Source organism: Hipposideros armiger, unplaced genomic scaffold (genome assembly GCF_001890085.2).
Source record: "Hipposideros armiger isolate ML-2016 unplaced genomic scaffold, ASM189008v1 scaffold_268, whole genome shotgun sequence".
In the NCBI taxonomy this organism is placed as follows: Eukaryota; Metazoa; Chordata; class Mammalia; order Chiroptera; family Hipposideridae; genus Hipposideros; species Hipposideros armiger.
The window spans coordinates 368,686-384,791 of NW_017731618.1; the positions used below are offsets into that span (position 1 = coordinate 368,686).

The 16,106-nt window shown below is 35.9% G+C and overlaps 1 protein-coding gene across 21 annotated transcripts in view; it reads left to right on the forward strand.

Moving 5' to 3' along the window:
* The window catches only part of MAP2 (microtubule associated protein 2), a 274,645-nt gene that overhangs the window by 80,377 nt on the left and 178,162 nt on the right, over positions 1-16,106 (forward strand). The gene's annotated exons all lie outside the window — the stretch shown is intronic.

Below are 16,106 nucleotides of genomic sequence, written 5' to 3' on the forward strand. Positions count from 1 at the left end.
TATTTACATTACAATTCATAACAGTAGCAAAATTACAGTTATAGAGTAGCAACGAAAATAATTTGATGGTTGGGGGTCACCACAACATGAGGAACTGTATTAAGGGGTCGTGACATTAGGAAGGTTGAGAACCGCTGTTTTAGAGTCTTTTCTTTGTGTACTTTCCTTTCCACTATTTTAAGTCTAGTTAGTGAAGGGCTGAATAGGAAAAAAAAAAACACACGCACACACACACACACACACAAACAAAAAAACACTTACCCATTAACACATGCAATCTATGTTTATATTTAAATATCTACCCCTGTCTCTCTCTCCACCCCCCAAACTCTATCTCTTTCTCTCCCTCTCTCCCTTCTATCATGCGGTAAAAGTTGTATGTCTGTCAAATAAAGTTTATAGTTCAAAAAAAGAGCAAGTACTGTGACTAATTTTTAAAATATCAATAGACATTTAAAGCTTAAATACTATCATCCTTATTTCATGAATAGAGATAGTCACTAAACCAGATATACTTTTTAAAACAGATCATTCTTCTATGAAACGTAATAGTTCTTAAAAATATGGAAAAGTATTTTGAGGGATAAAAATAAATAGAAAAAACACACATTTACCCAAATGTAATTCCTTGCTTATAATATGCAAGTATACACCATTCATTGATGGCTTGATTTATAAGATATTCATCTTCAGAATGATAAATAAGAATGAACTTGTTATCTTTTGCCTGACAGTCTTTCACCTATAGAATTGAAATACTTTTCGGTGTTGCCCTTAAATCTGTTGCCATGTATTATTACTGCCTTACCAGAAGTAGCTTTCTAGGTACAAGCTAAGGTGTACGACTGAGCTAGCCCTTTTTTGAAAAAAAAAAACAAAAACAAAAACAAACAAACAAACAAAAGAAACCCGAACCCTATCCTGGCATCTTTAAGGGCTCTTAAGCCAGCCACACCAGTCCCATAAAGGAGAATACATTGAACAACAGGGTTAGAAAACTTAGATGTATGTGTCCATGGATATACTGAGGGCCTCGTTTCTGAAACCATTCAGGAAAGTAAAATTACAAGAATTCTCTTCTCTATTTGTGATGTTTACTTTTATTTCCAAGTTTTTTGTGTGGTTTTTTTTTTTCCTACTGTTTAAAAATTTTAGATAAGTTTGAAAATATGGGGAAAAATGGGTCAATGAACAGGATGTTTAACTTGATAGGCAACTTTATAGATGCAAACACACTCAAATTTCATTTTGACTTTCCATTATCTCTTAGGGACTCAAAGATCTAATACAGACCATCTGGCAATAATGTTATAGGGAGAAGACCTTTGGACTTAGCTTGCCCCTTGGGGGTTTCTACCTGTTTTAGTCATTTGGAACTTAAGATGTAAATCTTTTACTATTAGTAGTATGTTTGAAGCATGTTCAAGCAGCCATGTAGGTTAGGTGAAATGAATGACCAGAGAGAAATTGTACATACATATTCAGGTTATGCTATTAAATAGATGTTTCAGTGGCATGCAGTCACCTTTTCTTCTGTTTCATACAAGTACTATTCATCATGAAAAAAATTTATGTTACATTGTAATAATTACTTAGGTTACCTTAAAATATCTTATGGTACAGAGTAGTTACATAGTTTTTACTTCCCTCTAGTAAACATTATTGTACCCCTTCCAGCATACCTGGAATTGTTATGTTCCTTTTACATTGTAGGGACTGAATAAATATCTGTTAATTTTCTGATTTTCCTATACCTGGGCAGTTTTAGTAAACTTTCTTGTGGTTATTATTGACATGCTCAGTTGTAGAAAGAGGATGAGAGGAGACCTGGTGGCAAAAGTTGTTTTAACTTTGTATTTAGAATATAACAAAGCTCTTCATCATCATATAAATATGAATAAGATGCAAAAGTCAATCACTTCACTCATCAACAAGGTGTAGAAAACTTTTAGAAATATAATGGGTTTTTGTTTGTTTTTTTTTGTCACCATAGTGTATGATAAAATGCCAATGGGAGACATAAAGTGTTTGAAATGTGATTTGGTTTAGTTTTGCTTTCAGAAAGTTTTCTCAGGTAAATCACTTCTCTTTGGATTGAACATAATATCGTCTCCACTTCTATGTCATTGCTTGCTCAGAGATATTTTTACCAGCTCATTATTTATCTCATAAAGACTACACAAATGCTGTTCTCAATAGTTATTTCTTTACTTCATCATTTGACACTGCCATAAATGGTGTCCCACTCAGCTAGTCAAACAATGTACCGTTTTCCTGGATGCAAGAGTTGTTAGCTGAGGTGGCCCCACACTGAAGTAAACCACTTCACAGGGTGGGAGGATGGCGAGGGGTGGGGGTAAGGAAGAAGTGTGCCCAAGGAAGAGAGAAGTGTATGTAAAAACATTCTAGTCACAGATAAATGCCTCAGAGCCAAATAGAAATTTTTAAAAAGGAAAGAAAAAATAAAAAGTAAAATAGCCTCGATGATAACCCTTTTTTGCCTGGTCTAGATTTGGGGGAACTAGATTGTTTTTTCAGTCTCATAGTTTCGTAGTGTTGAACTGGTGAAAAATAACTCTCCAAGTAATCCACAAAAGAAAAGGTTTATTCGGGAAAAGAAAAAGAAGCAAGACCACCACCACAGTGTAAGAATGCACAGCTCCGACACGGGCTCCAACCGGTAACCCACGTGCAGGAAGAAAAGACCCCGGTTCCAAAATGGCTAATCCCTTTATTATGATCCCTCCCCCAGAAATTACCACAAGGATAAAACAGGAAATCAGGATTATAGAGTTAACAAGGGGCCCAGCTCAACCCATAGTCCTCCCAACTCAATAGTTAAGCATCTTAAGATGTCAGTTCACTTTATCAATAGGAATTTATAAGTGACTATTTCTAAATCATGGGTTGTTTTCTGTACTCCTATATTAAAAATTTTGCTTATATGAAGGAAGCTTACTTAAGAAGGTGCAGTTTCAATGAAACAGAGCAGTTACTAGTAAATCCAGTAATGAGAATACACTTGTAGTTCTTTTGAGTACTAGGTTCCATGGCTTCTTCAGAAGTATTAAAAATGGTTTCTTTGCTCTCCAATACAAATTGAGGGGAGGGACAACTAATGCATATAAATAGTAACAAATACATGGTGATACAATCCAATATACAGATATAACTTTCTAGGGAGATCCAGAAGTTTTAATTCACTGTGATTTCCAAGGACCTCATGTTAAAAAGGCATTTCAGCTGGCTTTAAAGGTGAATAGAATTTAAATAAACATAATACAAAATGAGAGAGTAGTAAGAGAATTTCTTGAAAGGGGTCGATGGAAGCCAAGGCACAGAGAAGGGCTTGAAGACTGGGAACATAGAAAACCAGAAACAGGATGTAGGACAGGTTTGGGCCTGGATTGTACCTCTTCCCTCACGTTCTGCCTCAGTTTCCCCCCTCTTTTTTTTTCACAAATATTTGTTGAACTTCTTTTATGTGTATCTGGGTTTTTTTTTAAACTATGAACAAAAATCCAGTCTATCGTGAGATGTTTCATGCTCTTTTTGTGCACTAAGAATACTTATGTAGAGAAATATTTATGTGGGTGTCTGTTCCAAGGGCTTCCATTAATATTATGTTCTTGTGTTAGGTTTTGTGAAAAGAAAAAAAACAAAAACAAACACACCAGTTTCTTGACACATGCGTCTAACTGTCCCAACTAGCATTCATGCTACCTGAAGTTATTTTATTTTGGTATTAATATTACCAACCTTGTTAATAATTAAAAGTGAACAAAGTAATAAAATTAAGTACTTTATCTCTTTATTAAATTCACATGGGAAACTTGGAATTTCGCCATTTAAATTATTTGTTCAATTATCTAAAAGGGTTCCATGACAGGAAGATGGGTTAATTGGAATTGAAATTGTTGGGAAAATATAATTAAAAACGAAATTTCTTCCAACCCAGAAATCTTCTCCACAAAAGTGATAGAGAAAGAAAACACTTATGCTATTGAATAAACATTAACTAGAATACAATGCTCATTACAGACAATTCACTAAGAGATTGCAAAGACCAAAACAAGTTTCACTCTTTTAGTATATAGCCAAGGAGATACAACCCATTACACACATGCTTTCAAGAGAAACAATAGCTAGTCTTCAAGTAAGACAACTAAATTTACCTGGCAACTGGGGTGAACATCTGTGTAAGCTAATTGGCTTTCTCCTGAGGAGAGACAAACTTCTCATATCTTTATTACAACATGGAGCAAGGAACCCAGGGCGTTTCACTTAGTCTGCCATAGGAACAGGAAGATAGAGAAGCTGTCTCTCTGTATGTTTGCATTTCAAAATGATGGCTTCCACTTCCATGAGGAAACATTCTGATGTGTGAGAATGACCAGAGGCTTAAATTAGCCATAATAAAGATTTACATACATTTGTAAAGGACAGTGAAAAAGAAATTCTGAAAGAGAAAGGAGAGGGTCAAAGTCTCTACTCTTATTTTCAACAGAGAGACTGAAGCCTCTTATTTCTAATTTATATTTGCCCTTACAAAGCATGAAGTCATTGTTTCTTCAGAAAAGCAGTCAATGGATGGTTTCGGCCCAATATACTGCTAGTATGTTCTAAAACAAACAAACAAACAAACAAACAAACAAACAAACAAACAAACAAACACAAAATAGGCTTTAACATGGAAAGATGTAGTGAAATCATCCTTCCTCCTCACACTTGTAGTAACCTGCTTGTTGGGTACATCAGCAGGGCGGTCCTGTCAGATCTGGCCTTTGTAATAGGAGCTGGCATCTGTGGGAAGCAGAATGGACAATATAAAAATAACTTAAAGGACTCTTAGTGGTTTGAGATTGCACATTCACAGATTTCTGGTGCATTTACATAAACTACTCAACTAAAAGACCTTGCTGCTCATTCAAATGCTAATGTTTGTCTCTGCTTTTTTCCCAAAGACAAGCTGGAGGTCACATGATCCTAATTACTGCAATTATGAGCTTTCTGGGAGTAATCACTTAGGCTGCTCCCAGACTGGGCATCTGCTGATGATAAATAGACCAGGAGGTTACGAAGGCCAGGCTTCCCTGTAACACCTCTAATGATTCGTTTCTTAATATGTACATAAAGGGGTTCAGAACAGGCTTCCCCAAGATGTGCCAGTTTGGCATGTGAATTATACTGAGCTGAAGGCAGCCAAGATGCTGTGGGCTCATGAGAAACTTTTACCTCTACTGGAAAGACTTTAAATTAGGAGTGTTGCCCATAATAAGAGCTATTGCCGGAAATAACTTTTTATGACCTATCTATAGGGCAGGACAAACTTCTAATTACTGAACATGTGCTTTTCTTATCATTCTGCAAATAATCTTCTTCCCTTCTGAAGCCCCAAGTGTCTTACCTCATCCTTAGTTCACAATGCCATACATACCTCATTTTCCCTTTTTATCTCTGATCTCTCCTATATGTGGGGTCTCTGACTCTCTCATGTATGCGGATTTCCCATACGTAGGTATGTAATTAAATTTGGTTAGTTTCTTTTGTTATTCTGTCTTATGTCAATTTGATTATTAGACCAGCCAGCAGAACCTACAAGGGTAGAGGAAAACTTCTCTTTATATATATATATGGAGAGAGAGAGAGAGCACTAAAACCCATACACTCTAATAGGAACATTCTTTTTCTTATACACGTTATTTTTTTTCCTTAAAATTTCTCTTTAAATTTAGTAGGAACAGTTAAAAATTCATATTTTTGTGTGTGTGAATAAAATTAGCGTTCTAAAGAAGGACATGGAGAAGACTATTAATGACTAATAATGAGGCAGCAGCCTTCACCTACACAAATTTTAATTCTCTGTGCAAAGAGAAAAGAATGTCACAAGGGCTCAATCTCTCCAGCAGAAATATTACTTCATGTTATTTTGTTTTGTTTTATTTTACTGATTTGGAGGTAAAGGCCTAACTTTTAATTATAAGGGTGAGTCCTTAAGGGAAAATCCTTTAAACAACCTAAGACCTTCTGAGAGTTCTTTAACAAGGCAAATTATTTTCATTATTTTTTTTTATTTTTCTTAATGACATTTATTTTTCAAGAGCTTATAGTTTCATAGGATAGTTTTTAGCAGTATTGTTTACCTTGCTACCAATTACTTATACTTTTCAGACTATAGAGGACTGATAGCTTTAAATTTCATTGTGTATTATGGATTTATTTTTAACCTGGCCCTTATCACGCAGTAACCTTTGAGAAAAGCTCTGTTCATGCTGCATTGCCTGTTGGGCTATGTGACAGTATCTTGTCAATACTGCGTGACTGAAATAATGTTGATTAATGACAGTGAGGCAGACAGGCAAGGCCATGCACTTCTGAGTCCAGGAACATTATTAACATGGCCAGAGCAAAAATGATAGCATTTGCTACAAAACAGTATTTTGAACTATAAAGGCGGTGGAAGGAAAATAAACTGGAAGAAGTGAGCAGGATGAATGATACTAAATTAAGTCGTTGAAGTAGGCTGATGAATCTTCAGCCTCAGATTGAGAAAAATAGTGTCCCGTCTTATGCGATGTTTCAAGACATGTTTGTGACAAATACTTTTCAAAGTAACTTGAAAATGCTATGAATATCATCAGTATTTTGTGATTTGGAGTCACTCATTAAGTATTCAAATCAATATATCCTGTAAGTTTCAAAATTATTAATATGTGCAAGAGGCTTACGGTTGCAGATCTTTCTCAATCGGTGAGGAATGGCCTGAGCTCTCAATCCAGGAAATTGTTATTAGCAGAGTCATTAATTAGGGTCTTTTTAAAAGCTGCTACGTGGAAGTTTATACTTTTGTTTATTTAACTTGGGTCACATCTGAAATCTTCCTTATTCAAGGAAAATTTTAGTTGATGCTGCCCCTTCAGAAATTAAAAGTGTTTCGTTCAAACATAGTACAATTTATGGAGAGGAAACACAGACCAATATCCTGCAGGGACATCGCCTCAGTGCAGCCCACAATAATGAGTAATGAAATAAGAGTGGTCATCATTCTAGTGAACTCACAGTTATCTTTTCCTGTTTGCCTATGTCTGCCTGAATCAGTCTTTAGATATGACATAGTGCCTGCTTATGCAAAGCTTGGTAAGGCACAGATTAAATATCGGTGTTTTGACTCACCTTAAATTAGTATCAACAACTAGTTCTTTCGCCTCATCGCTTGCCACCTCCTCTCTCTTTATTCTCAATTTTTTATTTTTTCTGTTAGGATGCATGTTTAGACCTCAGTTCCTTGGGGGAGCCTTCCCTCCACTGGGCCAAATGTCTCAGCGATACATTCCCATAACACCCCAAATCTGATCTATCATGGCACTTCGCTTTATTTGCGTTCCTAAATCAACATTCGTTTTTCTTATTAATTAGATTCTAAGTTTCTTGAAGGGAGAGACCACATACGCCTTGTCTTTACTGTCTTTCTGGAACCTTGCCTCCAGCCTGATAGAATTTTTGTCCTCATTAGGAGCTGATTACTCTCACTGTCACACCCAGGGCTATTGTGGGGTTGCTTTTGTGATTATTCTCAGTGTCTTGTGTGCCCTTCTTTGTTGCTATCCCAAGCATCTCCTTTTAACTCCTCTGTCTGGGGTCCCAAGCATCTCCTTTCTAACTCCTCTGTCTGGGGTGCCGTCTGCCTGGGTTTTCTGCATTTTGGAGGCTGGACCTACATCCTAGGTCTGCCTTCCCTCCTGTCCTTGTTCTTCCCCACTGGAGGCCCCTATTATACTCAGCAGCGGATTTGCCCTTAAGGAACTTGGTAAATCAAAAGAAATCTCTTCCAATGGCACAGAGAAGAATCCTAAGAGGCAGACCTGTTCAGCTCCATTTGGCTATTTATTCATTTACCTTTTTTTTTTTTTTTTTCCAGGTGGTCTGTATCAAGGATGGAAATGCCCTAGATTTCCACATTTGTCTTCTACAGATTCAGTGTTTAGCACTTAGTGCTGTTTATATTTTAAGCATAACTTCTATAAAACTCTATTTTGAAAAGCTATGACTAACTATAGATACATATAAAAAGAAAGTTAACGGAAACGAAAAGTCCCCTTCAAAGCTGTTTTTTAAGACTTCTGTCATTTAGAAAAACAAAAGCTGCACTGCTTCGCTGATGACTTACGCCAGTGTTATTCTCCCATTTGCTAAATATTCAGTATTTAGTTGGGCTTATTAAAAAAATACAGTTGAACAGTTGAACGTATCAAATGCCTACAAAATGTGGTATGAGTAAATGTTGTTTCACAGCTTATTTTAGTATTCTTTTATTTAGTATTTAGTAATCTATACTAAATTCTATTTAGTATTCTAGTATTTAGTATTCTATTTAGTATTCTATTATTTAGTAGAAAGGTTGGCGTGGAAACCTTGAGAAGGCGTTTTTTGATGCTGGAGGCCTAAAGATTTTCATTTTGAAAGTCCTGTTTATCTTATTTATTCCATTTAGAATCAATTTTCAGGCTTATGTCTATCTAATTTTAGGAATTTGATCTTTTCTATAAGCAGAAGCAGTTCTTTCATCTAATTTTTAAAAAAGAAATGTATGTGGAGAGAAGACGAGAAGGAGGGAGGCTGGGTCAGAGGAGTAACTTAAGCAGTTTAATTCGTCGGCTACAAATACAAATTGTGGAATCATATAGAATGGGTTCAAATGCTGGTTCAAGAACTTGCTACTTATATGACTATTGCTATGATGGTAGACTTAAAAATGAGATAAAAAATGATATAATAGTAATAATCAAAAGAAATAAATGGGGGTAGTAATGGGATAATATATATCGTGCACTTGGCAGAATGTCTTGCATAAAGTACACATTCATCAACCTTCATTCTTATATTTGTAAAATACAAAGAGAGTGGTTACAAGAAAATTCCACAAAATACTTGGATTCAGAAACGTTTCCATCAGCCATTGTTGTCTGAATTATTATGTCTTTTGCCTTAATGTTGTGAAACGGTTATAAAATGTCTCAGGATCTTCACTAATTTATACGTAAACAAGCTTCTTCTGTGGGTTAAAACAAGAGTGTGGAAAAGTTCCATATCAATTTTTTTTTTTCAATTCATTATGTGTTGTGTTGTTCTGTGACTGACTGGAGCTCTTCTAACTCCATGATAATTAGTGACCATCAATGTTTTTGGGGATCCTGAGACCTGGGTTCAATTCTTGCCTCTTCTACTAAGCAGCTATGTGAGCTTGAATAAGGAATTTCAACTCTTGAAACCTGGGTTTTCTTATTAATTAAGAAAATTAAGTGGAGACAAGCCATATGGTTTCTAATGAATATATATTTTAGTTTTTAAATACTATAATGGTATCAGCTGTGGGTGTCAGGACAAGGTATGAGTTTCTGTGTGCCGTTTGTTTTTCCTACTACACATTAAATTCAAATGTGATATTGGCAATTACATAAAAATTATTCTCCATTCTTTAGTCTTGAATTTGCCGTCCTTGCAGATATACCCAGAGGCTATCAAGCTTTTTGTAAACGGCTTTGTTAAGTAAATTAGCTACTGATTTTTTTTTTTAACTTAGAATCTCAGAATATTTGGCAAGGTGGATGACACCGGTTTTCCAAAAACCCCTATCAAATAAATGGCAATTATTTCTAAATCTATTTTTTAATATACAGGGATCAATTTTCCATATCCTTATCTAGAAATGGCATTACTTAGGCACAAAACAGTTAAAAAAACAATTGGTATATTTTATACTAAAACAACCCAATGATATGAGTAAGTTATGATGAGAGAATAACCCAAAGGAGCAACTTTAATATTATAAAATCTGCCAATGTGTGGATGACCATTACTTCAGGGAAAGCTAAACTGTAGGCAATGACTTGCTGAGCTGAGGAGCGTTCTCCCAAAGCGAGTCCTTTCCTGAACGGACTGACTGACCCCTGGAGTCACTTGGGTTAGGGACAAAGATGAATATGACTCTGAGAAAAGTGTCATGGCACAATTATATAGACCTTACTCCTCAAAAGCTTCAACTCCTCCAACTAAAGTTTCACCAGGATATCAGAAGAATCTCAAAATTAGCTTTGGAGATTTCACTAAATAAGGATTATTATCTTTTCAAGAAACAAATATTCACATGGAATTCTGTATACGTCAATACTACCTGTGTAGCTTTGTTCCAACTCTTAGTTTCTACATTAATTTGTAATTTCTATTTTGTTTTCAACCCGAAAAAAGTCTGGGAAAAAAATTTTCACTGTAGTAACTTATTAGTTTCATTTCCTGCAATATTTCTTTTCTTGTGGTTGCTGGTTTCCAGCCAATTCTATTTTTGCATTTATTTTCTCCATTGCATTCCTTTTTTTTTTCCCCCGAGTAGAAGAATTTTTGTGTTGTCAAAATGGAATTTTTCTCATGTCATGTCATGATTTTGATATTTTCAAAACTTTAAAAGCAATACAGAGGAGAAATAGCAACAAAAAATAAATATACCATGGGCTTTTGAAAAGATCTGAAAATTCAAAAACTATTTTCAACCCTCGGTGGATTGGGAATGCCCAGCCACCTTTTCCTACATCCTATGCTTTTGAGTGCAGCAGTCAGCTTGACGCATCTGTGGTTCAAAAGAGGAAACTAAGAGTCTAGAAAGTGACCTCAAGAGAATGCAGGAAATGAAGTGATTAAATAATAATAATATACAAAAACAAACAGCATATTTCACTGCCTGAGTGCAGGAAAATTCTGAAGGTCGGTGTGGGGAATGCAATTCAAAAAAGTTGTAAATGAGTGCCCACATATGAGCATATAAGAGAGGTACAGGAGGGAGTGTTGTGTTTGAGACTTTTTTCAGTCTCTGTTTTTTTGGTTTGTTTCTTTGCCTTTTGGGGGGAGGGCCATTTTGTTGTTGTTACATGTTTAGAGCACTCTACAGTTATTTGGGTAGGATGCATGAGCATTTGCAGTTCAGGATGTAAGCATTTATAGCTTTAAAAAGGCAAGGACTCTCCCTGGGAGCAAATCCTTCTGTTTTTCTGCCTCTGTATGTTGAAAAATAGCCAAGAAGATACTAGAAATTCGTAGAATTTACCTTTCAGTTGAACTTTCTGTGCTAGATCCTTTCGGAAATATTGGCTGACTATTTTCTACCATCCTGAAAGTGAAAGAGGGAAGTGTTGCTATAATAAGAACTATAACTAAATCAAACAGTATGCCTGTTTTCTGGTCATGGTTATCATTTGTTTTACATTTCAGACCTGAAATGTAAAATGTGCAAAACTCTTTCCTAAGCCTGGTCCTCCACAGCACATCTATGGGTGGGATGTAGTTTGCAATCTGTAAAGCTGACCAACCAGAAAACCAACAAATGTTCTCTCTTTTCTCCCAGACCTACTTTACTAGATCTATGAATATATGAAAGCAGTGGACCTCTAGGCAGAAGAGCTCTCATGAATTCTACACCCTCACTATCTGCAGTTCTTTATGCTAGTCCTGGCATCGGGGTGATAAGTAATTACTAAAGTTACAGGTTGGAATTGTCTCAGTTTCCTGCAGCGGCTTTTCTGTCTGGTATCTTCCCACATCACCCTGCGCAAAAAATAAACACTTAACTCCAACCTACCCTGCCCCCCCCTTTTTTTCTATAGCACTTACAAATATATCTGATTTGCTTTATGTTCATTTGTATAATTAGTTATTGTTTATTGCTCTAACTGGAAAGTTTGTGAGAGCAGGAGGGTTTCCTGTTTCATCACCGATGAGTCCCTGACCCCCAGCCCAGTTTTTTGGCACATAGTAGATGCTCAATAAATATTTGTTGAATGAATAAATCTAGTTGCTATGTTTTATGCATCCACTGATGTCTACTTGTCTTTGGTTTCCCCACTCACAGTCAGGCACTCTGCCTCTCTTCTCTCTTTCTCTACTTCCCCCAATTCCCATCCCCAATAATAGCTTTCTTTACTACATTGAGGTTACCCACTTCATTAAAGAAGTACCTCTTCTAGATCTTTCTCAGATGCTTAGTATGACACCATAGGTGGCTGTGCCCTCCTTGAAGTGAAGGTAGACCCCCCCCCTTTGGCTTCCTTGGGTTCTTCCATGATGTGGGACAATGGTACTCAAAAATATATTCCCAAGACCATCAGTGTCAGCATCACCTGGGAACTTGTTAGAAACATAAATTCTTGAGCCCTGCCCCAGAACTAGTTAATCAGAAAAGTGTATGAAGCCCAACAACCATTTATCAAGCCCTCCAAGTGATTTTGATGCTATAATAACATTTGAGAACCAGTGATAGGACACAGGTTGTATCCCTGGCTTTGTTTTTATCTTCAAAAACCCTGGGTTCATTTCTTCAGGGACTCCAATAAGGACTTGTTAGACTAAATTCTCCATCTAGATTAATACAAGAGCTTAAGATTTATTTATTAACTTGTGGGCATGGTGGACAGAATCTATTATATTATGTGCCCTTGTAGAATTTTGCAGTGTACTAGCCATCGTTTTTAATTGTTTTAAGAAAATACCCAAAGACAAGATTGTACAAGATTCAACTATAATTTCCAATCCCCTTTTCTATGTGCCTACCTCCTCCATTCTGTTGGAGGTGAGCCATAGTTCTTCAAAATGACTAATTTGGTCTAAGGCTAAAAAAATAAAGTACTTTAGAGCAGGAGATATTACACACAGGTATTATATTTTATTTTTCCTGAAAATTCTTCTATGTAATTCTGTTTCAAAGCAACATAGGAATTTAAAATACTTGTTATTTCCTCTTTCTGGGGAAGACCAATTAATTGTGGTTCCTTAAGACTTTTTGTGTCTGAACTAAGAATAAGGAGGTGCTATTTGTCCTTTAGAAGGGAGTTTGCCTGGCCCAGATGAGAGCTAAGAAGAGTTGCAGCCGGGAAAGGATGGATGTGAATGAAAGAGCAGCAGGTACCCAAGGTAGACAGGAGATCAAAGCTTCCTTGCCTGCAATGTTGGAGCATCAAGGACAGTACATTTTGAAGAAAAATAAGCAAGTTTTGGAAGACTGAAACTCTGCTGTTATCAAGGTTATGTTTCATTACAGGGTATTCAGCCCAGATCAACTTGTAGTCAATACATTGCACATTGACTAGACTGAATAACTAAACTTTTCAGCAAACAATTGTATGCATGCTCTGTAAAGAGATAGTAAGTGAACCCCTGGGACAGGGGACATTGCATTGCATGGTATGAGGGAGAAAAAGTATACGTCTATGAAAATCTTGGATATTACCATTAAGTCTGTTACAATAGCTCTTGAAGGAAAAAATAGAGGTACGATAATCAGGAATGTTATTTATTAGTGTATCCAATCTTATAATGACAAAGGGCCTGCTTCAATCCTTTTTTAGCTGTTCTAAAAGTAGAATTCCATTTGAAATAAGCAGGAGACAACCAGATTTATCAACCCCTAAAATGTATTAACAAGATGAAAAATACTCTTAGGAGAAGCAATAAATACTTGGAGCAAAAATACATGTCACTAAGTGCCTATAAGCTATTTATTTCTCATTTTAACTAAACTTTAATTGTACTGCTATCTATCCTACACTAGTTACTGCTTCTGGACTGCTGAAGTCATTTGTTAGGATTACACACGGCCCATTTTTTTACTTTTTTTTTTTTCATTAGTGACTGTAGGAGGAACATGAACCCAATAATTCTATGAGAGTTGAGAGCAGAGTTTTTCTTAGGTATATTTAATTTTATATTTAATAACTAGATCCAGGGGATCAAAACCCTGAAATAATACTAACTTAAGCTAATCCAAGTTTGGCGTGCTACTTCATCTTCATCAGGGACCCAGGTGTCCTCTGTATTTGTGCTCTGATGTCCTCAACATAGAACTTCCATTTTGTGTCCAAGATGGCTGCTGCAGCTACCAGTGTCTCCTCACCTGTGCACCCTGGAGAGCAGGAAGGGGAAAGAGCAGGAGAAGGACATGGTTCCACCTTTTATGCATATTTCATACTAGTCAAGCAGCACACATCTCAATCCCGTTGACTGTAATTTAATTCTTTGGTTATAGTTTGCTATCAAGGTGAAATCAAGGTGTTTTTTATTCAGAATAAACTTGTGGCCCATTAGCATTGAGGATTCTTTGGCTGAAGACGAAGGGGAGAATGGATAATGGAGGACAATTTGTAGTCTCTGTAACACTAGAATTAGCTCTATTTACTTTGTTAATCAGACAAGGAAGTGCAGATTATTAGGATTTCAGTGAGCGTTCGCTGCTCAGTGACTGATTATAGGACAAATATAGACAGGAAATTAACTATCTCTTGCAAATTGTGTCATCTGAGATCTTAAACTTGCCTGTTATTTATGTGACTAAGTATTTTTCTCAGTTTGAGTTAAATCATAAATTCTAGTAATTTGTGTTGATAGGACAAACATTTATGAAGTTCTAGGCAGCATGCTAGATTCTTGATATATTATCATTTTTTTATAATCACCCATTAATATAGGTATTCAATATATTTTATAGTTGAAGAATCTGATTGTTAAAAGAATCAATTAACTTGCTCAAGGTCACATAAATAATAAAAGGAGTTGTATTTTAATGCATGTCTATATGGTTACAAAATATGTGTCGTTCCCCCCCTCCAATATTTTTCTGTATCCTAGTAGCTTCTCAGTGTCACTGGCACTGTATTTGATTTGTTTCATTTATCTTTAGATCCTCCTTGTTAAGGATATTACCTGTAGTTAGGAATTGAATGAATAAAATACTGAATCCACTCTTTTTGCTGAGCTGTGAGTTTTCTTTTCTTTTTCTTTTTTTTTTTATCATATGTTGACTATCCAAAGCCATCTAGTGACTTTTTTATGTTTAATTTCTGATCAAATCTAGGTAATGGCTAAAATTTCATTGAGCAAATTAGAAGACAGTAAGTGGGAAATTACAAATAGTTTTTTTCTTCGTAAGAAAAAAACAAAAGAAATTCAAAAAAAAATTAATAGGAATAAAAAGATAATGTCTTTTTATTTCTAAGTTCTTATTGCACCTGAATTTCCTCATGTTATGGGCCTATTTTGTCTATAGTCTGTGTTCTAAAACATCTGTTCTTCCTCTTTCAAAACTTTTTTCTTATCATTTAATTGCATGGCTTTTAAAGCCACTTAAGAAAGAGTATTTAGAGCCATTTAGTGGTTATTACATTCGAGTGCTGTGGTAAAGAAAATGCAAGTACTCCTTTTATGAGCCTGAAACAGACTTTCATGAAATAAGTTATAAAATAGTTAAATGTGTGCTTGCCAAATTTATTCATATTAGGCTTAAGAATACTGAGACAGAAGCTGAATAAAATTTGCCTTTAATACTCTTAAGATGTTTATTGATTGGCTAATATGACTTATTTGTCATTATGGTACAAAACACTTTTTAAAATTTATCTTAACTAAATTCTGAAATTTGAATAATAACATTTGCAATATATGAAATGTTGATTTAAACTACTTTTGCAAACAATTCCTCTTTATGGTTTTAATGCTCAATTTAAGTGAATTTCATTATCCAGGTACAAAAAGTACCTGGGGCATTAACCAAATTAGGGCACTCTTATGCAACCAATCTTAGTCTCCTAAGGGACAGCTCTTACTGAAAAAAAGTGACTTTAAACAATGTTATTTCTTTCTAAAATAAACATGTTGACTATTTCCTTTCTTTGGCTACTTGTAAAATAGAAGCCCTTGAACTCTTAGGATCTAGTGTTCATTTCTTTCTTTTTTTTCTTTTTTTTTTTAAAGATTTTGTTTTTAATTGGGAATTGGGGGAGGGGAACAGTGTTGGGGAATTGCGGAAGGGGAACAGACAAGTTGCTGCCCTTTTGTTCCTCAGTCTAGTTGTGGAGGACGTCGCTTCACTGGCCCATGTTGCTATTATCATTGCGCTCTTCCTGGGCGAGGCAGATGGGTTCCTGACTGCTGGACTGCCGCTCATGGCGGCTCTTGGCAGCTCACGTCGGCTACTGGCCACTCACACCAGTTGCCAGCCACTCACGGTAGCTTATGGCAGCCCACTGCAGCCTATGCCGTCCTCGGCGACTCATGGCAGCCCAGCTCCAGGT